This window comes from Pseudorca crassidens, chromosome 3 (assembly GCF_039906515.1).
Source record: "Pseudorca crassidens isolate mPseCra1 chromosome 3, mPseCra1.hap1, whole genome shotgun sequence".
Classification (NCBI taxonomy): Eukaryota; Metazoa; Chordata; class Mammalia; order Artiodactyla; family Delphinidae; genus Pseudorca; species Pseudorca crassidens.
Genome location: NC_090298.1, coordinates 136,348,933 through 136,374,335, shown reverse-complemented (window position 1 = coordinate 136,374,335; position 25,403 = coordinate 136,348,933). Strand labels below are relative to the sequence as shown.

General features: G+C 39.2%; 1 long non-coding RNA gene across 1 annotated transcript; it reads right to left on the bottom strand.

Annotated features, from left to right (window-relative positions):
• Window positions 1-2,268: 2,268 nt before the first annotated feature.
• Window positions 2,269-16,749, bottom strand: LOC137220861 (uncharacterized). Its single transcript, XR_010941816.1, has 2 exons — window positions 15,298-16,749; window positions 2,269-2,446 (listed from the first exon to the last, which is right to left on the bottom strand). It is a non-coding gene; the product is annotated as an uncharacterized lncRNA (long non-coding RNA).
• Between the last annotated feature and the right edge of the window lie 8,654 nt (window positions 16,750-25,403).

Below are 25,403 nucleotides of genomic sequence, written 5' to 3'. Positions count from 1 at the left end.
ATGCAAAGATGATTAAGTATTAGAAAACCGATAGATATAATTCACCATACTAATTGCTTTTCTAAGGAGAATAAAATTAATGACAAGGTGCTTAACAAATTCAAAACCCATTTCCAACTTTTAAAAAAGGAATCAATGGATAATAAGATATATATACCTCAGCCTAAATGTTAACACTTTCCTTAGTGAGGAAACATTGAGTGCCTTTCTGCTGAAGTTAGGGTCACAGAAATGTTGCTCCTCTATCCCCTGCTGCTTAATTAACACCGTATTGGAAGATTGGCCACCACAGCGGCACAAGAGGATCAACCAGGGAAATGGAAAAGAGCCTTTAAAACTACCTCCTATTATAAAAAGAGAGCATATCTGGAACACCCAAGAGAAAACTATGAAACTACCACAAATAGTAAGAAAATTCGGTAAAGTCATTAGATAAAACATGACAAAACCAGTCTATATTCCAGTTAGAAGTTACATAATGGAAGACAAGACTCCAATTATAATAACGAAAGAGATAAGATACCTATGACCTTAACAAGAAATGTGAACATAGATATGAGGAAATCTTTAAAATACTCCTGGGGGAAAAAAAAAACCAAAACAAAACACCACACATACATACAAAAGAAAAGGATTTGGATGAATGATAAGGCAGCCTATATTCTTGAACAGATCAACTCAAAATGTGTGTGTGTGTATTTTTTTTCTGGAGCTAGATAAATTGATTTCAGAGTTTGTATCAAAACACAAAAAAGTGAGAAAACCCAGGAATAAAACTAAATATGAAGGCCATGGTGGGGACTAACCCAGCAGAAATTAAAATATCCCATAAAGATGCTGCAATTATAACATGTTGTAAAGACTTGACAGTTTGTGTCTGTGCATACACACCAGTGGATAAAACACTCAGAACTGGGCCCAAGTACATGTTGGAAAATCAGTATATGGGAAATGTGTCACTTTAAATCACTGAAGGTATTTAAGTTTTCAAAAGTGCAATTCGGCATGGCCATAAAAAGTTGGTCCCAGAAACAGTATACATCCTGACCAAGTAGACTTTATTCCAGGAATTTTGGAATGATTGAACACTACAATTATTTTAATAGTCAAAACATAACCACATTCATTCCATGCAACAGTCGCAAAATATTTGTTGAACACTGCTGTGTGCCAAGCACTGTCAGGACCTTGGAGTGACAAGAGGCACCTTGGCGTGAAGATGAGATGAAGCTGCACTCGGGGCCAGAGCAATGCATTCCCATCATTGTGATCTGTGATGTTTGCAACACTTGAGTATTTTAACAGCAATTGGTTAAGACAAACTTTAACTGCATTTGGTGTCTTTCCCTGCCTTTCCTTCATTCTCATCCAGGGCCACTGGGGATCCAGTTAAGGGAGAGTCAGTGTGTGATACATCTTCCCACATTGCACTTATTTACATGGTATACATCCTTCTGTGAAAAGGTGAGTAACTGCTAGCCATTTGGGTGCAGCAATGCTGCCAGGAACACTCATGTCCTGTACTGTGCGGCACAGAGGCACAAGCTCGTCTGCAAGCGAGAGTTTAGTTCTTACCACACAGGTCAAGATGGAAGCTCTCTGCTGTCAGGAATATAGCTGATAATGCAGCATGTGCAGTAGTAAACATACTAAACATCTCCTGTTTGAATGGAATTTCAGGAAGTACAACTTACAAATCCCTGTGTCAGTTGGCCAGAAAACTTAAAGTACACAATGGCAAAGTGGCCATTGAAGCTGAGTGCTTCATGCATCCCAGATGACCTGCATGCCTTAGTTCCTCTTCCTGGTCTGCCTTGGCAAAGTTTTGTTGGTTCCTGGTGAAAAACAACACACTGTGGCTGCAGATGCAGCCAAACTGCCTGGAAAAGTAAGTGCTCCAATGACACAACTCCTACACACGTCAGTGCATCAGTGACCACCACTCAGTAGAACAAAGTGGCAACTTAAAATGCATCTTGAATTGCTCTTGTGGAGGCCTTAATATCAAATTAATTTGTACATTTTTTCAGTATTCTTGATCATATTAAAATGCAAATAATGACAGGCAGGGAGTAACCTAGTCAAACAATAATCAAGAGAAAAAGAAGCCAAAAATGCAAACCAGAAAAAAAAAGAAAAGACTTCAGAGACAAAACTTCTCTTATTACATCCAAATGCAAACTAAAGACTCTGGTAGTCAAAATCATGAAGGAAATAAGGATGACAGTCATGAGAACCAGTTGAGAGAGAATGGAAATGACAACAGAAGAGTCGAAGCAGTTTATGAGAACAAGGACATTCTAATCATGAACTGAAACAGCAGAAGTGAAAGTGACAACACATAGTGAGAGGGCCAGAAGGGTGGGCACAGCTGGTTGTTTTGATGAATTTGTTGATCTTGGTAAGTCCCATGTTCTTCCACTGTGAGTGCAGTTCATCAACACTGCTAATGTGAAAGAATTTGTTTTTCAGGCATGATCACAATAATATTTACAGAGAATCGAAGAGAACACACATCTAGAAGGTTCAACCAATGTTTAAACAAGGTATTAGGTGGTCAAACTTTTATGATGTCTTGGTAAGTTCTCCAAGACTAAAGTTTCCACTTACTGTTTTGTTTTAAACTTTTTTCTTTTTTTATTGTGGTAAATACACATAACGTAAAAATTAGCATTTAGACCATTTAAAAGTGTACAGTTATTTCAGTGGCATTAAGTTCAGTTTACATTGTTGTACAACCATCACCACTACTCATCACCAGAACTTTTTCACCTTCCCAAACTGAAACTCTTTGCCCATTAAACAATAACTCTTATTCCCTCCTTCCCTAGTCCCTGGAACCCACCATTCCACTTTCTGTCTCTATGAATTTGCTACTCCAAGAAACTCATATAAGCGGAATGACACAGTATTTGTCATTTTGTGTCTGACATTTCACTTAGCATAATGTTTTCAGGGTTCTTCCATGTTGTAATCTGTACCAGAATTTAATTCCTTTTAAGAGTGAATAATATTCCATCAGATGTATACACTACATTTTGTTTGTCCATTCATCTGTCATTGGGCATTTGCGTTGTTTCTACCTTTTGGCTAATGTGAATAATGCTGCTATGCACATTTGTGTACATACAAATATCTGAGTCCTGCTTTCAATTCTTTTGTGTATATACCCAGAAGTAGAATTGCTGGATCGTATGGTAATTCCATATTTAATTTTTTGAGGAACTTCCATACTGTTTTCACAGCAGGTGCACCATTTTACATTCTCAGCAGCAATGTACAAGGGGTCCAACTTCTCCACAACTTTGAAAACGCTTGTTTTCTGATTTTTTATAATAGCCATTCTAATGTATGTGTAGTCTTGTGTTTGTATTTACGTTTCCCTAATTATTAGTGATGTTAAACATCTCTTCATGTGTTTATTGGCCATTTCTTTGGAGAAATGTTTATTCAAACCCCTTGCCCATTTTTTGTTTGGTTGCTTTCTGTTGTTGTAGAGTTTTAGGCATTGTTTATATATTCTGAATATTAATCCTTTATGTGATTTGCAAATATTTTTTCCAATTCTGTGGTTTGCCTCTTTACTCATTTTTAGATTTTTTATTGTGGCAAAATACACATAACATAAAGCTTACCATCTTAACCATTTTTAGTGTACATTTCAGTGGTATGAAATACATTCATATTGTGTGCAGCCATCACCAACATCCATATCTTTTCATCTTGTAAAACTAAGACTGTATTTATTAATGACTCTCCACTTCCCTTCCCCCAATCCTGCAATCCTCATTCTACTTTCTGTCTCTGAATTTGACTGCTATAGGATCATATAAGTGGAATCGTACAGCATTTGCTCTTGGAATCATACAGTATTTATTCTTTCGTGACCAGCTTCTTCCACTGAGCATGTCCTCAAGATTCATCCATGTTGTAGCATATATCAGAATTTCCTTCCTTTATTGAGCTGAAACTATTCCATTGCCAACACTTATGTTCTGGTTTTTGATAGCAAGCATCCTAATGGGTGCGAGGTGATATCTCATTGCTTTTGATTTGCATTTCTCTAATGAGCATCTTTTCACGTACTTGTTGGCCATTGGTATACCATCTTTAGAGAAATGTCTATTTAACTCTTTGCTGATTTTTAAAATCAGGTTGTTTCTTTTTGTTGAGTTATAAGTGTTCTTTGTATACTCTGGGTATTAACTCATCACATATATGATTTGCAAATATTTTCTCCTATTCTATAGGGTGCCTTCTAACTCTGCTGATTATGCCCTTTGATGCACACTTTTTAAATTTAGTGTAAACCATTTGTCTATATTTGCTTTGCCTTTACTTGTGGTGTCATATCCAAAAAATATCATTGCCAAATCCAATTTCATAAAGTTTTTCTCCTACGTTTTCTTCTGGGACTTTATTAGCTTAAGGTCTTATGTTTAGGTCTTTAATCCATTTTGAATTAATTATTGTATATGATATAAGACAAGGGCTCAATTTTTAAAAAATGAAGTACAGTTGATTTACAATGTTGTGTTAGTTTCAGGTGTACAGCAATATATATTCTTTTGCAGATTCTTTTCCGTTATAATTTATTACAATTTATCTCTCCCCCACACCCCACTATCCCCTTTGTTAACCATAAGTTTGTTTGCTCCTAAGTATTTTGTTCTTTTTGATACTATGGTAAATTGAGTTATTTTCATAATTGCATTTTTGGATTATTTGTTGCTAGTGTACAGAAATACAATTTATTACTGTCTATTATTCTTATGGCCTACAACTATTATTAGTTAGAACATATTTTTTATTTTTTATTGAAGCATACTGGATTTGCAATATTAGTTTCAGGTATACAGCCTTTGATTCAGATATATATGTATATATATATATTCTTTTTCAGATTCTTTTCCATTATAGGTTATTACAAGATATTAAATATAGTTCCCTGTGCTATACAGTAGGTCCTTGCAGTTAATCTATTTTATATATAGTAGTATGTATCTGTTAATCTCAAACTCCTAATTTGTGCCTCCCCACCTTTTCCCTTTGGCAACCTTAAGTTTGTTTTCTGTGTCTGTGAGTCTATTTCTGTTTTGTAAATAAGTTCATTTGTATCATTTTTTTTTTAGATTCCACATGTAAATGATACCACATGATATTTGTCTTTTTCTGTCTGACTTACTTCACTTAGTACGATAATCTCTAGGTCCATCCATGTTGCTGCAAATGGCATTATTTCATTCTTTTTATGGATGACTAATATTCCATTGTTATATATATACCATATCTTCTTTATCTATTCACATGTTGATGGATATTTAGGTTGCTTCCATATCTTGGCTATTGTAAACAGTGCTGTTATGAACATTGGGGTGCATGTATCTTTTCAAATTAGAGTTTTTATCTTTTCCAGATTTAGGTGCAGGAGTGGGATTGTGTGATCATATGGTAACTATTTAGTTTTTTAAGGAACCTCCATACTGTTCTCCACAGTGGCTGTACCAATATACATTCCCACCAACAGTGTAGGAGGGTTCCCTTCTCTCCATACCCTCTCCAGCATTTATTGTTTGTAGATTTTTGATGATGGCCATTCTGACTGTGTGAGATGATAACTCATTGTAGTTTTGATTTGCATTTCTCAAATAATTAGCCATGTTGAACATCTTTTCATGTGCCTCTTGGCGATCTGTATGTCTTCTTTGGAGAAATGTCTATTTAGGTCACCATTTCTTGACTGGGTTGTTTGTTTTTATGCAATTAAGTCACATGAGCTGTTTGTAAATTTTGGAGACTAGTCCCTCATTGGTCGCATCATTTGCAAATATCTTCTCCCATTCTGTGGGTTGTCTTTTTCATTTTGTTTATGGTTTCCTTTGCTGTGCAAAAGCTTTTGAATTTAATTAGGTCTCATTTGCTTATTTTTGTTTTTATTTCCGTTACTCTGGAAGACAGATCGAAAAAGATATTGCTGTGATTTATGTCAGAGAGTGTTCTGCCTATGTTTTCCTCTAAGAGTTTTATAGTAATAAACTTTTAGCCAGACTCATCAAGAAAAGAAGGGAGGGGGCTCAAACCAATAAAATTAGAAATGAAAAAAGAGAAGTTACAACGGACACCACAGAAATACAAAGAATCATAAGAGACTACTACAAGCAACTGTATGCCAAAAAAATCGACAGCCTGGATGAAATGGACAAATTCTTAGGAAGGTACAATCTCTGAACCAGGAAGAAATAGAAAATATGAACAGACCACCACAAGTACTGAAATTGAAACTGTGATTAAAAAACTCCCAACAAACAAAAGTCCAGGACCTGATGGCTTCACAGGTGAATTCTACTAAACATTTAGAGAAGAGTTAACACATATCTTTCTGAAAAGGTTCCAAAAACTTGCAGAGGAAGGAACACTCCCAAACTGTTCTATGAGGGCACCATCACCCTGATACCAAAACAAGACAAAGATACCACAAAAAAAGAAAATTAGAGGCCAATGTCACTGAACAACATAGATGCAAAAATCCTCAACAAAATACTGGCAAACTGAATCCAACAATACATTAAAAGGATCATACACAATGATGAAGTGGAATTTATCCCAGGGATGCAAGTATTTTTCAATATCCACAAATCAGTCAAAGAGTTAGACCACATCAACAAATAGAATAAAAGCCATATGATCTCCCTCCCTCCCACCGTCCCTATCCCACCCCTCTAGGTGGGAGGGAGGGAAACGCAAGAGGGAAGAGATATGGGGACATATGTATATGTATAACTGATTCACTTTATTATAAAGCAGAAACTAACACACCATTGTAAAGCAATTGTCCTCCAATAAAGATGTTTAAAAAAAACAATTTGAACATACAACAAAAAATTAAAAAAAAATAAACTTCTAGGATACACAAATAAACCTAAATTTTGATGCCAAAATTTAAAAAAACATATGGTCACCTCAATAGATGCAGAAAAAGCTTTTGACAAAATTCAACGCCCATTTATCATAAAAACTCTCCAGAAAGTAGGCATAGAAGGAACATACATCAACATAATAAAGGCCATATGTGACAAACCTACAGCTGACATCATTCTCAATGGTGAAAAGCTGAAAGCATCTCCTCTAAGATCAGGAACAAGACAAGGATGTCCACTCTTGCCACTTTTATTCAACATAGTTTTGGAAGTCCTAGCTATGGCAATCAGAGAAGAAAAAGAAATAAAAGGAATCCAAATTGGAAAAGAAGAAGTTAAACTGTCACTGTTTGCAGGTGACATGATACTATACATAGAAGATCCTAAAGACACTACCATAAAACTGCTAGAGCTCATCAATGAATTCAGTAAAATTGCAGGTTACAAAATTAATACACAGAAATCTGTTGCATTTCTATACACTAACAATGAAAGATCAGAAAGAGAAATTAAAGAAACAGTCCCACTTACCATCGCATCAAAAAGAATAAAATACCTAGGAATAAACCTACCTAGGGAGGCAAAAGACCTGTACTTGGAAAACTACAAGACACTAGTGAAAGAAATCAAAGACACAAAGAACTGGAAAGATATACCATGTTCTTGGATTGGAAGAATTAATATTGTTAAAATGACCATACTACCCAAGCAATCTACAGAGTCAATGCAATCCCTATCAAATTACCAATGGCATTTTTTACAGATCTAGAACCAAAAGTTTTTAGATTTGTATGGAGACACAAAAGACCCCGAATAGCCAAAGCAATCTTGAGAAAGAAAAATGGAGCTGGAGGAATCAAGCTCCCTGACTTCAGACTATACTAAAAAACTACAGTAATCAAGACAGTATGGTACTGGCACAAAAGCAGAGATATAGATCAATGGAACAGGATAGAAAGCCCAGAAATAAATCCCTGCACCTGTAGTCACTTAATCTACGACAAAGGAGGCAAGACTATACAATGGAGAAAAGACTGTCTCTTTAATAAATGGTGCAGGGAAAACTGGACAGCTACATGTAAAAGAACGAAATTAGAACATTCTCTGACACCATACACAAAAATAAACTTAAAATGGATTAAAGACCTAAATATAAGATTGGATATTATAAAACTCCTAGAGGAAAACATAGGTAGAACATTTTTTGACATAAGTTGCAGCAATATTTTCTTGGATCCATCTCCTAGAGTAACGGAAATAACGAAAGTAAACAAATGGGGTCTAATTAAATTCAAAAGCTTTTGCACACAAAGAAAACCATAAACAAAACAAAGATACAACCCACAGAATGGGAGAAAAAAATTTGCAGATGATGCCACTGACAAGGGGTTTATCTCCAAAACTCACAAACAGCTCATGCAGCTCAATAGCAAAAAAAACAAACAACCCAATCAAAAAATGGGTGGAAGACCTAAATAGACACTTCTCCAAAGAAGACATACAGATGGCAATAGGCACATGAAAAGATGCTCAACATGGCTAATTATTAGAGAAATGCAAATCAAAACTACAATGAGGTATCACCTCACACCAGTCACAATGGGTATCATCAAAAAGTACTAACAATAAATGCTGGAGAGGGTGTGGATAAAAGAGAACCCTCCTACACTGTTGGTGAGAATGTAACTTGGTGTAGCCACTATGGAGAACAGTATGAAGGTTCCTTAAAAAAACTAAAAATAGAGCTACCATATGATCCAGCAATCCCACTCCTGGGCATACATCCAGACAAAAGCATGGTCAAAAGTATACATCCACCCCAATATTCATTGCAATGTTGTTTGCAATAGCCAAGACATGGAAGCAACCTAAATGTCCACTGATAGATGAATGGATAAAGAAGATATGGTATATATGTACAATGGAATATTACTCAGTCATTAAAAAGAATGAAATAATGCCATTTGCAGCAACATAGATGGACCTGGAGATTATAATACTAAGTGAAGTAGGTCAAACAGAGAAAGACAAATATCTTATGACATCACTTATATGTGGAATCTAAAAAAAATGATACAAATGAGCTTATTTCCAAAACAGAAACAGACTCACAGACTTACAAAACAAATTTATTGTTACCAAAGGGGAAAGGTAGAGGGAGAGGGATAAATTGGGACTCTGGGATTGACATATACACACTGCTGTATTTAAAATGGATAACCAACAAGGACGTACTGTATAGCACATGGACTCTGCTCAATATTCTGTAATAACGTAAATGGGAAAAGAATTTGAAAAAGAATAGGTATACGTATATGTATAACTGAATCACTTTGCTGTACACCTGAAACTAACACAACACTGCAAATAAACTATAGTCCAATATAAAATTAAAATTTTAAAAATAAAATAAAGTAAAAGACTGCATAACAGAACATACGATTAGGGTGGAGGAGGTAGAGCTATATGCAAATCAATCAATGTGATAAACCATACTAACAAATTGAAGGAGAAAAACCATATGATCATCTCAATAGATGCAGAAAAAGCTTTCAACAAAATTCAACACCCATTTATGATAAAAACCTGGCAGAAAGTAGGCATAGAGGGAACTTTCTTCAACATAATAAAGGCCATATATGACAAACCCACAGCCAACATCGTCCTCAATGGTGAAAAACTGAAAGCATTTCCACTAAGATCAGGAACAAGACAAGGTTGCCCACCCTCGCCACTCTTATTCAACATAGTTTTGGAAGTTTTAGCCACAGCAATCAGAGAAGAAAAGGAAATAACAGGAATCCAAATCAGAAAAGAAGAAGTAAAGCTGTCACTGTTTGCAGATGACATGATACTATACATAGAGAATCCTAAAGATGCTACCAGAAAACTACTAGAGCTAATCAATGAATTTGGTAAAGTAGCAGGATACAAAATTAATGCACAGAAATCTCTGGCATTCCTATACACTAACAACGAAAATCCTGAAAGAGAAATTAAGGAAACACTCCCATTTACCACTGCAACAAAAAGAATAAAATACCTAGGAATAAACCTACCTAAGGAGACAAAAGACCTGTATGCAGAAAATTATGACACTGATGAAAGAAATTAAAGATGATACAAATAGATGGAGAGATATACCATGTTCTTGGATTGGAAGAATCAACATTGTGAAAATGACTCTATTACCCAAAGCAATCTACAGATTCAATGCAATCCCTATCAAACTACCACTGACATTTTTCACAGACGTAGAACAAAAAATTTCACAATTTGTATGGAGACACAAAAGACCCTGAATAGCCAAAGCAATCTTGAGAATGAAAAACGGAGCTGGAGGAAGCAGGCTCCCTGACTTCAGACTATACTACAAAGCTACAGTAATCAAGACAGTATGGTACTGGCCCAAAAACAGAAATATAGATCAATGGAACAGGATAGAAAGCCCAGAGATAAACTCACGCACATATGGTCACCTTATCTTTGATAAAGGAGGCAGGAATGTACAGTGGAGAAAGGACAGCCTCTTCAATAAGTGGTGCTGGGAAAACTGGACAGGTACATGTAAAAGTATGAGATTAGATCACTCCCTAACACCATACAAAAATAAGCTCAAAATGGATTAAAGACCTAAATGTAAGGCCAGAAACTATCAAACTCTTAGAGGAAAACATAGGCAGAACACTGTATGACATAAATCACAGCAAGATCCTTTCTGACCCACCTCCTAGAGAAATGGAAATAAAAACAAAAATAAACAAATGGGACCTAATGAAACTTCAAAGTTTTTGCACAGCAAAGGAAACCGTAAACAAGACCAAAAGACAACCCTCAGAATGGGAGAAGATATTTGCCAGTGAAGCAACTGACAAAGGATTAATCTCCAAAATTTACAAGCAGCTCATGCAGCTCAATAACAAAAAACCAAACAACCCAATCCAAAAATGGGCAGAAAACCTAAATAGACATTTCTCCAAAGAAGATATACAGAGTGCCAACAAACACATGAAAGAATGCTCAACATCATTAATCATTAGAGAAATGCAAATTAAAACTACAATGAGATATCATCTCACACCAGTCAAAATGGCCATCATCAAAAAATCTAGAAACAATAACTGCTGGAGAGGGTGTGGAGAAAAGGGAACACTCTTGCACTGCTGGTGGGAATGTGAATTGGTACAGCCACTATGGAGAACAGTATGGAGGTTCCTTAAAAAACTATAAATAGAACTACCACATGACCCAGCAATCCCACTACTGGGCATATACCCTGAGAAAACCATAATTCAAAAAGAGTCATGTACCAAAATGTTCATTGCAGCTCTATTTACAATAGCCCGGAGATGGAAACAACCTAAGTGTCCATCATCGGATGAATGGATAAAGATGATGTGGCACATATATACAATGGAATATTACTCAGCCATAAAAAGAAACGAAACTGAGCTATTTGTAATGAGGTTGATAGACCTAGAGTCTGTCATACTGAGTGAAGTAAGTCAGAAAGAGAAAAACAAATACCGTATGCTAACACATATATATGGAATCTAAGGGGAAAAAATGTCATGAAGAACCTAGGGGTAAGATGGGAATAAAGACACAGACCTACTAGAGAATGGACTTGAGGATATGGGGAGTGGGAAAGGTAAGCTGTGACAAAGCGAGAGAGAGGTATGGACATATATACACTACCAAACGTAAGGTAGATAGCTAGTGGGAAACAGCCGCATAGCAGATTGAGATCAGCTTGGTGCTTTGTGACCGCCTGGATGGGTGGGATAGGGAGGGTGGGAAGGAGGTAGACCCAAGAGGGAAGAGATATGGGAACATATGTATATGTATAACTGATTCACTTTGTTATAAAGCAGAAACTAACACACGATTGTAAAGCAATTATACTCCAATAAAGATGTAAAAAAATCAATCAATAAATAAAATAAAATAAAAGACTACGTAACAGAACATATGATTAGGGTGGAGGAGGTAGAGCTAAGTTCTCATATTATTCAGGATGACTAAAAGTTCTGGTTAATTTTATTCTTTGGTTAAATTATGATTATAAATTACAATTTTTAGAATAAAAACTGAAAGAATAGAAACAGAGTGTATAATTATAAATAATAAAGGAGGAAGTGGAGAACTTTATCAGCCAATCCAAAGGCGGCAGGAAAGAAGAGAAAATGAACCAGCGTAAGGGAAGGAAGAATAGGAAGCATGGAATAAAGTAGTAGATTTAAACCAAACACACCAGCAATTACTCTAAATATAAATGTACCAGACACTCCAATGAAAATCAAGCATGGTCAGGCTGGTAAAAAACAAACAAAAACAACAACAAAAACCATATACTATTACAAGAAATGTACCTAAAACAAGAGAAGTTAATTAAATAGAAACTAAACATGTGATAGAGAGGATCTATAAAGTCAAAAGTTGGTATTTTGAAAAGGCTATTCACTTTTCAAAGTCTTTAGGTGGTTGTTTTTTATGTTTTATCCAAGTTTATAGTTGTTATCTGCAGGAAGTTTGGTCTGATAGGCACTACTTAGCCATTCACAGAAGCAGAAAACATATTAATTGATTAACAGAGAAAAATCATATGTTTATTCCAATCGATGCAGAGAAGACATTTCATAAGCTTCAACTCTATTTTTGATTAAAATACACCCAGGGCAAACTGAGTATACATCAGGGAAACATCCTGCCTTGGCAAAGGCTCTACGCAAATGTGAGAACATTCACTGTGGGAAAACATCTCTGTGCAGCCTTGTCCAGACTGGGAACTCCAAAAGAGTACTCAGCATGCCCCTTAGTGCTTATAGCATACTGACATCTTGGCCAAGGCTGAGTAGAGGAAGGACTGGAAGGGAAGTAAATCTGATGATATTTCAGATGATAGGCTAGCCTGTCCTCCTAGAAGAATCAACAGAGTCAACAAACTATTAAAACAATGTTTAAAAATTCAGCACGTTTTCCAGACACACAATTAGCCTACAAAAATCAATAGCATTTTTTGACACAGCAATAACTAACCAGGAAACATAATCACAAATAAAGATAAATGGAACTGTAAAGGACACATAAAACTTCTCTGGAGGAAACTTTCCAAATCTAATAAAGGCAAAGAAGGCCTAGAAAGTGAAATGGAAGATAAAAAGACATTGCACAGTCTTGAAAGAGATAATGCAATATTAATAAATGTCCATTTCATTCCAAATAAATCTATAAATTCAAAATTCCAAAACTTCGGTTTGTAAAAGAAATTCCATAGATTTAATTTTTAAAATGTATACAGTGGAATAAAGGTTTTTAAATAGCTAAGTCAACATGAAATGTAAGTGTGAGTATATGATTGAATACCTACTTCAAATCCATGGTGGTTTTCATAACAAGAGTTTGATTTTGGTGAAAGACAGATAGGCCAATGGAACAGAAGAGAGAGCTCAAAGAGACCCAGGTGAAAAATGTGCCACTGACAAGGAAAGGCCAGGCTGTTTAGTGTAGACAGCATCAGGAAGAAGGGCTCACCACAGGATGGAAAACAAAACTGGTTTTACCAGCTCCACCTATGGCAGTGGCCTCTAGACCAATTAAAGACCTAAACACAAAACTTAAAAATAAACATTAATCAAAAATGCAGAACATCTCTGCAACCAAGGAGTGGAAAAGAGCTTCTTATACAAAAGTTTCAAAGCACAAACCATCTGGGGAAAAACAGTCATTTAACTCCAGCAAGTTAAAGAACGTCTTTTCAATGAGGGACCACGTGGACAAAGTTCATGGACAACTGGAAGAATGTAAGAAGTCTGAAATGCCTAAAACCAACAGGTGAATAATGTCTAAATACATAGTGTAATCTTGCAAATCAGTCAGAAAAGGCAACAGCTCAATAGAAAATGGACTAAGGCGTGAAGACTCAATTTACATATGAAGAAACCTGACAAGTTGCAGTATATAGGCAGAGATGCTCAGCCTCATCACCAACCACTGCTGCGAGGAACGTCCACCGGTGCTGGCCTGCCAGGACACGCAGGCACTGCTGCTTGAGGTGAATATACATTCACCCTAGGACCCAACAAGTTCCTGCCTGTATCTCCTTCCCCCACAGATCCTGAAAGGGACAGGGGAGGATTCGAATCACTGCAATTTTGGGGCTGGGGGGCGGCTGCCCATCATTAGGTAGGTGAAATGTGGTGAGCTCACCATGGAATAAGCTGCGAGGCAAATAAAATCAGGGTCTAGGGGCACACGTAACACCGCAGGTGACCTTACAGACCTCACGTTTGGAGAATAAGGTAAAACAGAATGAAAGCTAAAACGTAAACTGTTTATATAAACTAAAAATGCATGTGTACAGGCTCAGTGGCTGGGGTGATCACTGTGGTCGTTCATAAAGAGTTAAGCATGCAGTTACCATATGACCCAGCAATTCCACTCCTGGGTATGTACCCAAGAGAAATTAAAACAGCTATTCAAACAAATGTTTGTACGAAAATGTTCACAACAGCATTGAGTAACAGCCCAAAGGTGGAAACAACCCAAATGTCCATTAACAAATGGTAAACAAAGTGTGGTTCATCCACACAACGGAATATCATTCAGCCATAAAAAGGAATGAAATTCTGATACATGCTGCAGCATGGATGAACTTCAAAAACATGTTAAGTGAGAGAAGCCAGTCACAAGAGGACACATATTGTATCATCTCATTTATGTGAAATGCCCACAAGAGGTAAATCCAAATAGACAAAGCAAATTAGTGGTTGTTAAGGGCTGGAGTGAGGGAAGTCGAGTATGACTGCTAATGGTTATGGGTTTTCCTCTTAGGGTGATGAAAACATTTGGAATTGGAGGTTGCACAATAGTGCAAATGTACTTAATGCCCCTGAACTGTTCACTTTTAAATGGTTAATGGTTAATTTTATATGTGAATCTCACCTAACTTTAAAAAAAGGCAAGCTCACAGAATAATAATACACACATTGCAAGGACACATTCCAATAAAAATGCACCTTGAAAATATGTAAATAATTGCCTCAGGTGGAGGGGCTTAAGAGGACTGGTGTGGCAATAAGTGGGCATAAAGAAATGCATAGATAAAACTGAGAAGAGGTGGACCTGCCCACCCAGCAGGACAGAGGTCCCAAAGAGAAAAGGAATGAAGCAGAGGATATCCTCCCAGTGGTCAAGGGGATGGCTGGTAAGCCCCCCGACTGTCTCAGTCTCTGGCAGCTGGACCTCTAAGCGCACAGCCCCCCATAAATGGACACATTCCCTGGGGCTGGCGGGCCCTGGGTGGCACTCAGGCGGGAGAGACGCCCAGACCTGAGGGGCAAGAGAGATGGGAGGCTGCTAGCAACACAGGCTTACTTACCTCCTGGGAGGCTAGGCAAGCCTATCCACTGTCTGTTTTTCCTCTGATGCGGTGGTGCTCGATCCTCTCTCTCACTGCCTAGTAAGTTTTGCTTGAATGCCAGGGTCCTCTGCATAAGAATGGTGGAAGTTAGGGGTCTTTTGGTTCCCTCTGCTGGGCAGGCGGCAGGCGTGGTCTGATGACCTTAGTTATATGGGGACGACCCAGGATCAAGGCTCTGTGCAGTCTGGTCACAGCTCCAGGAACTTCAGAGAAATCCTGTGTGTTCCCCAAGGTCCTACTCAGGTCTCCACATCAAAGACAGCTGGATAATGTGTTTGTCTCTTGAGACTTTTGTCTTGGACCTTAATCTGCTGTCTGAAGTTTCAGAATTTCTCCTGTTTGGGAAACAGTCTTTGTCTTTGTGGCTCTTCCAGCTTGTCACCCAACCCAACAAGCTGCCAGGACTCTGCTGGTCCCTCTTTTCCAGCCACCCACAGCCAAGCCAAGCCACAACATGGCTGATAGGAGGCCCAGAACTGGCAAGTGCCCTTGGAAAGGCCTTCCTGGTCCTCAACTCACCCCACCAGGGCTCTCTCCAGCACTCCTCCCACTGACTGGCCTTTGTTTCCCCAACACCACAGGACTGTGGAAACGTTTATTCTGTCTGCAGAGCATCTCAGCCTGTCCTCTAACGCTGCTGCCTACAGAGCTGCAGTCCTGAGAGGCCTGGCAGGGAGACCCAGCCCTGCGTGGAGACCTCCTCAGTTTCAGTGTTACTCAGGTCCAACATGTCCATCCAGTGGTCTGCTGCTTCTCACCATCAACACGCAAGGGCCGTGGAGGGCATGGACCAGCAGGTTCCTCCTTGCATCTGCCCTGAATTTCTGCTGTTCCTTGGGTGGCTGTCTTGGCATGTGGTCACATGTCAGCTTGCCTGTGAGTTTGTTCCAGGCTAGGCCATTTTCAATTGCTGTAGGCCATGTTAGGTTCTGACAATGTGATTTTCTTACAAATGAGACTGTGAGGACGGCAGGCACATGGGCTGCGGTTTTCTCCTGCTCCTGCCTCCTGTGAGCACAGTGATGCCATAGGGCCACACCCGCCACCAGCTCCTGGGCAGGCAGTCTCCAGGCACCCTCCAAGTAGGGCCATCCCTCGGTGGGCTGTAGAATCAACATTTGATCTCTGGCCTGACAAGGGCTCTGCAGAGCCACAAAGTCCCTTAGTGGCCACCTCTGAAAGTCTCACCTAGCGACTTGTTACTTAAGAGAGAAGTGTAATCATTCTGTATATTGATCTCCAATCCGTTAAATCTGATTAACTCTCCAAGTGTTACAATATTTGTCTGTAGATTCTTCTTAGGTTTCCAAGTTAGGTCATCAATCATCTGAAAATAAAGGGACTTTACTTTCTTTATTTCCTTTGTTTGCCTTTCATTTTCTTATTACTCCTAGGAAGGCAATGATAGTTTTACAGTAGAAAACGCATAACTACGATTAACATCAAAAGAATAAAAGAGAAAACACACAGGAGTGTTTCTAACACTTTTGATAAAATTCAACATGAAACCATGATTCAAACATCACAGGTCCATCCACCTAAACCACACTGTGCACACAGGCAAGCATGCAGGCAGGCCTGTATACAGAGTCCTGGCGTAAGCCCAGCACTGCTCAGTCCCCTGCCAGCTCCAGCTCACACCTCAACGTTCCTCCAGGAACTGACAAAGTAAGGCAAGAGGCTGCTTTCTCAGTCATGGCCTGAGCAATCCCACTTCCAGGGGGTCTTTCACAGTCAGCCCAGGAGCAATCTCCTATCTCCCAATTTGTCTGTGTGGGTGAGTTTCTATACCCAGAAAGACCTGCTGCAGGCAACTGTGAAGTGAGCGATGCCTGGCTTGGAGGTGCTGAGTTACAGTGGCAAAAATGGCAAGTTGAATCTAGCAGTTTCCAACATTTCACTTGTTTGAGCAGGGGGAACTTTGAGATGGAGTCCAGGTGTGCACAGATCATAGGGGCCTAGAAGGCCTAGCCCTACGGACTCCAAGAGCACAGCTTCATGTCTAGTCAGGCCCTGCAAGAGCAGCTGCAGGGGTGCTTGTGGGGCAGGGACCAGCGAGCAGGGTGCCTGGCGTCCAATGGACTGCAGCATGTGCAGATCTCAGGCTGGGCACTGGGCCACTCCCAGTTGGCCCCTTGGGGCAGGGGTCCTGCAGTGTGTGTATGCCTACCCCAGCAGGGGTTGTGGGAAGGGAGCCTCAAGGGTGATGTTCTTAGGAGCCCTCTGTTCTGCAGGCCAGTGTCGGGGATACCAGATGCCCATGTGCAGAAGGATTTCAACTCTGGCCTTTGGAGCCTGTGTCTGTGAGTGAGCAGGCAACTGAATCCAGAGTGGACAGAGGAGTTGCTCCCCACCAGCCTGGTCTGCCCCATCCAGCTCTTGGTCAGCTCCCAGGGGATGCCTGACCACCAGATTCTGGTGGATTATGGTGCCTGGTGATCAAAGTGAGAGTTCAGGAAACAGGAGGGCCAATCTCCTCCCAGCCCACAGCAAACTCTTCTCTTCGGGGGAATTCTGGGGGACTGCTGGTCTGTAAATCGAGCCACATCTGGATGCCACGTAGAAAAGTGACGAGGCTGCCCTCCCTGTGTTCCCAGGCATTCGTGCCAATTCTCATACTGTGCAGAATCGATGGATTTCATATCGCTAAGTATACTGCCACCTCCTCAGGGGTGTCTCAGGCCCCACAGGGGACCCTGCTTCCCTGACCCTGCCAGCATCTCAATGTTGCTCTATGTCTCTCAAGACACAAAGGGCTCACCCTGCTCGCCAGGCTTCTTAAGCTCCAGTCTTTTAGGCAGCATATTCTCTCTCCCCAAATCGCTTTACCTTCTGTCCCTTTGCATCTGTCATAGTGGTCACCACCTGGGTAAATGGACTGCGGAGAGACTGAGTACAAGAAGTAAGGACAGGCTTTGGGTGCCAGAGCTTGAAGCAAGACTAGACGGGGTGTGGTCCTGAAGTGGCTGATGGGCACCCAAGGATTACATGCAGGAGACGAGGGCTGCTCTGAGCTGTAATCGTGTCTGAGATTTTATAAGGTCATTGAAGCTTTACAAAAAGGGAGACCCGGAATTCCTGCATTTGTTACCCTAACATCAGGCCCCTTGACCCCTTTGCACACACAATGTCTCAGTGTAGCAGCTGCTCAGAGCCAAGGCCTTTTTTTGTTCACCAGTCTGGGCTCCTTGGTCTTGCTGGCAATCTTGCTACTTAGGGTCTGCTTGCATTCAACACCTCTGTGCTCTCTCCTCTAGACTTGAGGAAACCAAGATGGGTGGGTAGCTGAGCTCCTCAGACTGTGGCTTCCTGGGAGAGCAGAGGAATGAGGTCAGAGGACCCTCTGCCTAGAGAGGGTAGCTAGAGTATAGGTTGAAAGCACTCTTTACTATTGAACACACACAGACATAATAGAAAAAACAAACTTGACATGTACACAACCAAAAGTCAGTTGGGAAATAGCATAAAGAAGGTAAATCTGACAGAAGAGCTTAGATCAAAAGAAATGGAATAATAGAGCAGTTGCTTTGATAAAGAAGATGTGGTACATATATACAATGGAATATTACTCAGCCATAAAAGAGAATGAAATAATGCCATTTGCAGTAACATGGATGGACCTAGAGATTGTTATACTGAGTGAAGTAAGTCAGACAGAGAAAGACAAATACCATATAATATCGCTACATGGAATATAAAAAAAGGGGGTATAAATGAACTTATCTACAAAACAGAAATAGAGTTACAGATGTAGAAGAAAAATTATGGTTACCAGGGAGTAAGTGGGGGAGGCATAAATTGGGAGATTGGGATTGACATATACACACTACTGTATATAAAATAGATAACTAATAACGACCTACTGTATAGCACAGGGAACTCTCATCAATACTCTGTAATGGCCTATATGAGAAACGAATCTAAAAAAGAGTGGATATATGTATACGAATAACTGATTCACTTTGCTGTGCAGCTGAAACTAACACAACATTGTAAATCAACTCTACTCCAATAAAATTATTTTTAGCTAGAGCAGTTCCTAAAAGGACTTTAATTAGCATATTTAATATATTCAGAGAAATAGAGGATAGAGTAGCACCTAGGATACAATGACAGGATGCTCTGAAGTAAATAGAGATGGCTGAAAATGTTAATTTGGGGAATTAAAAATATATAATCACTGAAATTTAAAGATCAATAGTGTCTACAAAGTATTCCATAGCAGCAAAACTGTCCTTCAAAATGAAGGAAAAATGAAGACCCTCCCAGATCAGCCAAAGGTGAGGAAGTGTATTATGAGTAGACTTGGTCTATAAGAAATGCTAAGAGGAGACCTTCAGGCTGCAATGGAAGGACACTGGACAGTAGTTTGAAACTGTGCAAGAAATAAAGAACACTGTTCATCATAACTGCACAGGTGAATATAAAGGCCAAGTATTACTGTGTTTTGGTTTGTGACTCCCCTTATGTTCTTATATGATTTAAAAGATACATGCATAATACAGTAATTAGAAATCTATTATAATGGGCACACAAATGTATAAAGGATGTAATTTGTGTGAATGTACTAAATGCCACTGAACTGTACACTTCAAAATGGTTACTGATTAATTTTATGTTATGTGAATTCTACCTGAATAAAAACAAATAAATAAAATCAGTAGAACAGCTGTCTTAGGCCAGTCTCCCCAGGAGCAGACCCTGAGATGAAGATTGTTGTGCAGGCAGATTATTAAGAAAATATTCCCAGGAGAATACATGCAGGCAGAGGGGAGCCAGACAGAGATGAGGAAGACTTGATGGAGGTAATGTCCAGTAGGAGGTGGCCTCAGCCTGGCCCTGCATAAGGACTGTGAGTGCCACTTATGCTTCAAAGCTGTCTTGACCTGATTCAGGACATCTGGGCTTTCAAACATTCATACCCAACTTTCATTGGCTGTGGTCCACCCTGGGGGACACAAACTTCCAGGAACTTCCTGTTCTCTGCAGGCATACTGGCGCCAGAAGTCAAGGTCAGCTTGCCAAAGAGGGGTCACAGGTGCTGATGATTGAAGTTCAAGTATACTATGGTCTAAGGAAGAGAATCCCTGGAACTTGGGTGGTCTGCAAGGGTCTGCTCCAGGACTTAAGGTCAGAATTGGCCTCACTGACAGCCCTGTTAGTTTGCTTGCATATCAACTAGAGAGAAATTCCCAGCATACAAAACAGATAGAAGTAAAGGTTAAGAAATATGGAGGACAATGCAGAGCAACAACATACTTCTAATAGCAACTTTGGAAGGAGAGAATAGATAGAATGGTAGAGAGGTAAAATCTGAAGATACAGTGGCCAATAATTTTCCATTAGTGAAAAGAAAGTTATGAGTCTTCTGTTTGATTAATCTCACTAAAGACCTAGATGCACATTCTTTTAAAAGTCCACTTAGACATATCTTTGTAAAACTTCGGAAAACCAATAGCAAAGAGAAAAATCATAAATGTTCAAAATAAAAAGATAGAAAGAAAGAGATGCAAATTGAAATCAGACTACCTAATAAGGAATATATTGAATAACAGAAGACAATGCAGTCATATTCTCGAAGATTAAGGGAAAACAAATTTGAAGTTTCTACACCCAGTTAAATCAGTCAAATACATACGAATGGAATAAAAATATTTTGTCAGATATATAAGGACTCATGATGTTTACCACACAGAATCTCACTGGAAAATACTATAGAATGTACTGCAGTGAGAAGAAAAATGAGCTCAGAAGTATGTTCTCTGATTACAGTGAAATTAGACTGGAAATCAGTAACAGAAAGATTTTCTAAATGAAAATCCCAACGTGTTTAAAAATTAAGAAATACACTTCTAAATAACTTTTGAGTCAAAGAGGATACTAGAAAATAGTTCAAACTGACTAACAACAAAAATGAAAAATATCAAAATCTGCTCTGCAAGACCTACCCTACAAGAAATGCCAAAGGCATCCTTCAAGCTGCAAAGAAAGATATAAACAGGTAGCTTGTAGCCATACAAAGAAATAGCAGTGATACAGGTACCTATGTTGATAAGCATAAAGACCTGTTGAATTATATTATGGTTTGTAACTTCTCTTCTTTCCCTATATGATTTAAAAGACAAACACATAAAACAATAATTATAAATCTAAGTTAATGAGCACACAAGGTATGAAGATTTAATTTGTGACAATGACAACATAAAGAAGGAGGACAGAGCTGGATAGAAGCAGGGTTTTTGTACACTATTGAAGCTAAGTTGGTAGTAATTAAAACTAAATTGTCATAAGTTTAACGTGTTAATTTAATTTAATTTTTATTTATTTTTTGCAGTACGCGGGCCTCTCACTGTTGTGGCCTCTCCCGTTGCGGCTCCGGACGTGCAGGCTCAGCAGCCATGGCTCACGGGCCCAGCCGCTCTGCGGCACGTGGGATCTTCCCGGACCAGGGCATGAACCCGCGTCCACTGCATCGGCAGGCAGACTCTCAACCACTGCGCCACCAGGGAAGCCCTAACGTGTTAATTTTAATCCTCAAGGTAACCACTAAGAAAGTAACTAAAAAATATACAGAAATGGAACTGAGAAGGGAATCAGAACAGTTTGGTAGAAAAACTCAAACAAAAAAGAAGGCAGTAATGGAGGAATTGAGGAACAAAAAAGATATAAGACATATAGAAAATAAATAGCAAAATGATAGAAGTAAGTCCTTCCTTATCAGTAATTATTTTAAATGTAAATTGATTAAACTCTCCAATTAAAAGGCAGAGACTGGAAGAATGGTTACAAAAACAAAAACAAAAGTACGACTCATCCATATGCTGTCTAGAAGAGATTCACTTTAGATACAAAGACACAAATAACTTGAAAGTGAAAGAATGGAAAAAGATATTTCATGCAAATATTAACCAACAAAGAGCTGAAGTGGCTTTACAGACAAATTAGGCTTCAAGTAAAAAATGTTATAAGAGACAGAGAAGGACATTATATATTGAAAGAAGTCCCAGTCCATTAAGAAGATACTATAATTATAAACATATATACACCTAACAAGAGATCCCTAAAATATATGAAGCAAAACTTGACAGAATTGAAGGGAGAAATAGACAGTTCTACAAGGATAGCTGAAGACTTTATGCTGCACTTTCAATGATGGATACAACAACAGACAAAAGATCAATAAGGACACAGAAGATTTGAACGACACTGTAGATCAACTAGACCTAACAAACCTAAACTCAAGCTAGCAGAAGTAATGGACTTGAGCTAGCAGAAGTAAATATTAGAACAGAAATAGAGAATAGAAAAATAGAGAAAATCAATGAAATGAAAAGTTGGTTCTTTGAAAATATCAACAAAATTGACAAACCTTTAGCTAGACTTGACTAAGGAAAAAGGATAGAAGACTCAAATTGCTAAACATTAGTAAGTGGGGACATTTCTAATGACTTTACAGAAATAAGACTGTAAGAGAATGCTATGCCAACAAATTAGATAACCTAAGTGAAATGGGCCAATTCCTAGAAACACACAAACTACCAAAACAGCCTCAAGAAGAAATAAGAAATCTGAATAGACATATAACAAGTCAAGAGATTGAATCAATAAGCAAAACCCCTCCAACAAAGAAAAGCTGAGGACTAGGTGGCTTCACTGGTGGATTCTATCAAACATTTAAAGAAGATTTAAATGTGATTTGATCCTCCTCCTCCTTTGTTTGATCCTCCTCAAACTCTTCCAAAAATTAGAAGAGAAGGGAACACTCCCTAATTCATTCCATGAGGCCAGTATTATCCTGATGCCAAAACTAGACAAAGACACCACAAGAAAACTAAAAACAAACAATATCTCTTATGAATATAGGTATAAAAATTCTAAGTAAAATGCTAGTAAAAGTGAATCCAACAGAATATTAAAATATTTAATTTTCAATTAAAAAATAACTTTTAGGGCTTCCCTGGTGGCGCAGTGGTTGAGAGTCCGCCTGCCGATGCAGGGGACACGGGTTCGTGCCCTGGTCCGGGAGGATCCCACGTGCCGCAGAGCGGCTGGGCCTGTGGGCCATGGCCGCTGAGCCTGCGCGTCCGGAGCCTGTGCTCCGCGACGGGAGGGGCCACGGCAGTGAGAGGCCTGCATACCGCAAAAAAAACCCAAAAAAACAAACAAACAAACAAAATCTTTTAAAAAAATAGTGACCAAGTGGGATTCATTCCAGAAATCCAAGGATGGGTCAACTAACAAAAATTAATCAATGTAAAACACCATATTAATAGAATAAAGGGAAAACACACATATCCATCTGAAATAATGAAAAAAAAAAAGCATTTGACAAGGCCCAGCATCAGTTCATATATAAAATAACATTCAATAAACTAGGAATAGAAGGGAACTTCCTCAAAATGATAAAAGGCCTATGTGAAAAACCCACAGCTAACAACATACTCAGTAATGAGAGATCGATGAGTTTCCACTGAGCTTGGGACAAGAGAAGGATGTCTGCTTTCCCCACTGCTATTCAACAGTGTATTGGAATTCCTAGTCAGAGCAATTAGACAAGAAAAGGAAATAAAAGCCATCCAAATTGGAAAGAAGAAGTAAAACTATCTCTATTCTCAGATGGCATGGTTTTATATATAGAAAATTTAAAGAAGTCACACACACAAAAAATCAGACCTAATAAGTGAATTCAGCAAAGTTGCAAGATACAAAATCAACACAGAAAAATCAGTGTATTTGTATACACTAGTAATGAACAATCTGAAAATAAAATTAAGAAATCAATTCCATTTATAATAACATCTAAAATAATAACATACTTAACCAAGAATACTCACCAAGGAAGCACAAATTTGTACATTGGAAACTCAAAACATTGTTGAAAAAAATTAGAGACCTAAATAAATGGAAATACATCCTATGTTCATGGATTGAAAGACTTAACATTGTCAAAATGGCAATACTCCCCAAAGTGATCTACAGATTAAATGAAATGCCTATCAAAACCCCAACGTACTTTCTGCAGAAGTGGGCATGCTAGAATATGTCAGTTATATGAAACCAGAAACCACCAGCTGCCACATTCCACAGGAGGACCTCGAAAACACTGCATGTATCAAGGGCATATGGTGTACCCCAGAGAGCTGTCCTCTGTGGGCAGAGCCAAATGTAGGAGATGCTGTTCCCAAACTGGGCTCCCTGGTAACTGTGGGGATGTTGGGCTCTGGAATAATGGAGGTCAGGGCAGTGCATGACTATCAGAAGCAGGATGAGCAATTGCCATAGTGGGCAGCAAGGTCAGAATGGCAGCCAGGGGAATCTGACCCTTAGGCGTCTAGAGAGATGAAATTGATAAGAGCTTGGTATTTCTGAGGCAATATAGATAGGCAGATAATACACAAAAATATCAGAATTAGAATCCACAGGACCCACCACCTCTCCCAGCAGTTGGAAGCTGCCTTTGATTGGCCTCTGGAAGGTATAGATTAGGCACCAGCTTAGAGGTAAAACCCTGCAAGGATGGGGCACTGTGTCTCAGAATGTGGCATGCACTTTAAATCAATGGCTGCTATACGGTGTAGAGATCTTGGTTCTGAAAAAGAGAGAACTCTACCAGGCAGTGCAGTAAGAGTCCCACCAGACTTCAAGTGATAGCTTCCACCTGATTGAGCACCTCTGCTGGCAGGGCTAGTGGGCCTTGATCATCATGAGGGGTTGGACTGGAGCCATAGAATGGAGGCAGGGGCAGAAAGAATATGTTTTGGACCCAGGCAATCCCTGGGGGTGTCTCTCACTCTTCCCATGCCCAGTTGTGACTGTTAAGTGGCAAATGAAGTCACTATGGCCTGAGGAGTGTCTCAAATTCCTCAGGGATGAGGACCTGGGTTACCCCCTGCCCCAGGTAAGCCACCAAGGCCAGCAAAGGGCAGTGGGAAGTAGAATGGGGAGGAGGAGGGTGATGAGTATCATTGGGCTCAGGACCTACTGCAGCAGCAGGATCATGGTCTATCCCACTGACTGTCCTCTTCAACATTTTCTAAGAAAGTGTGACCAACAAAATCTCAAGG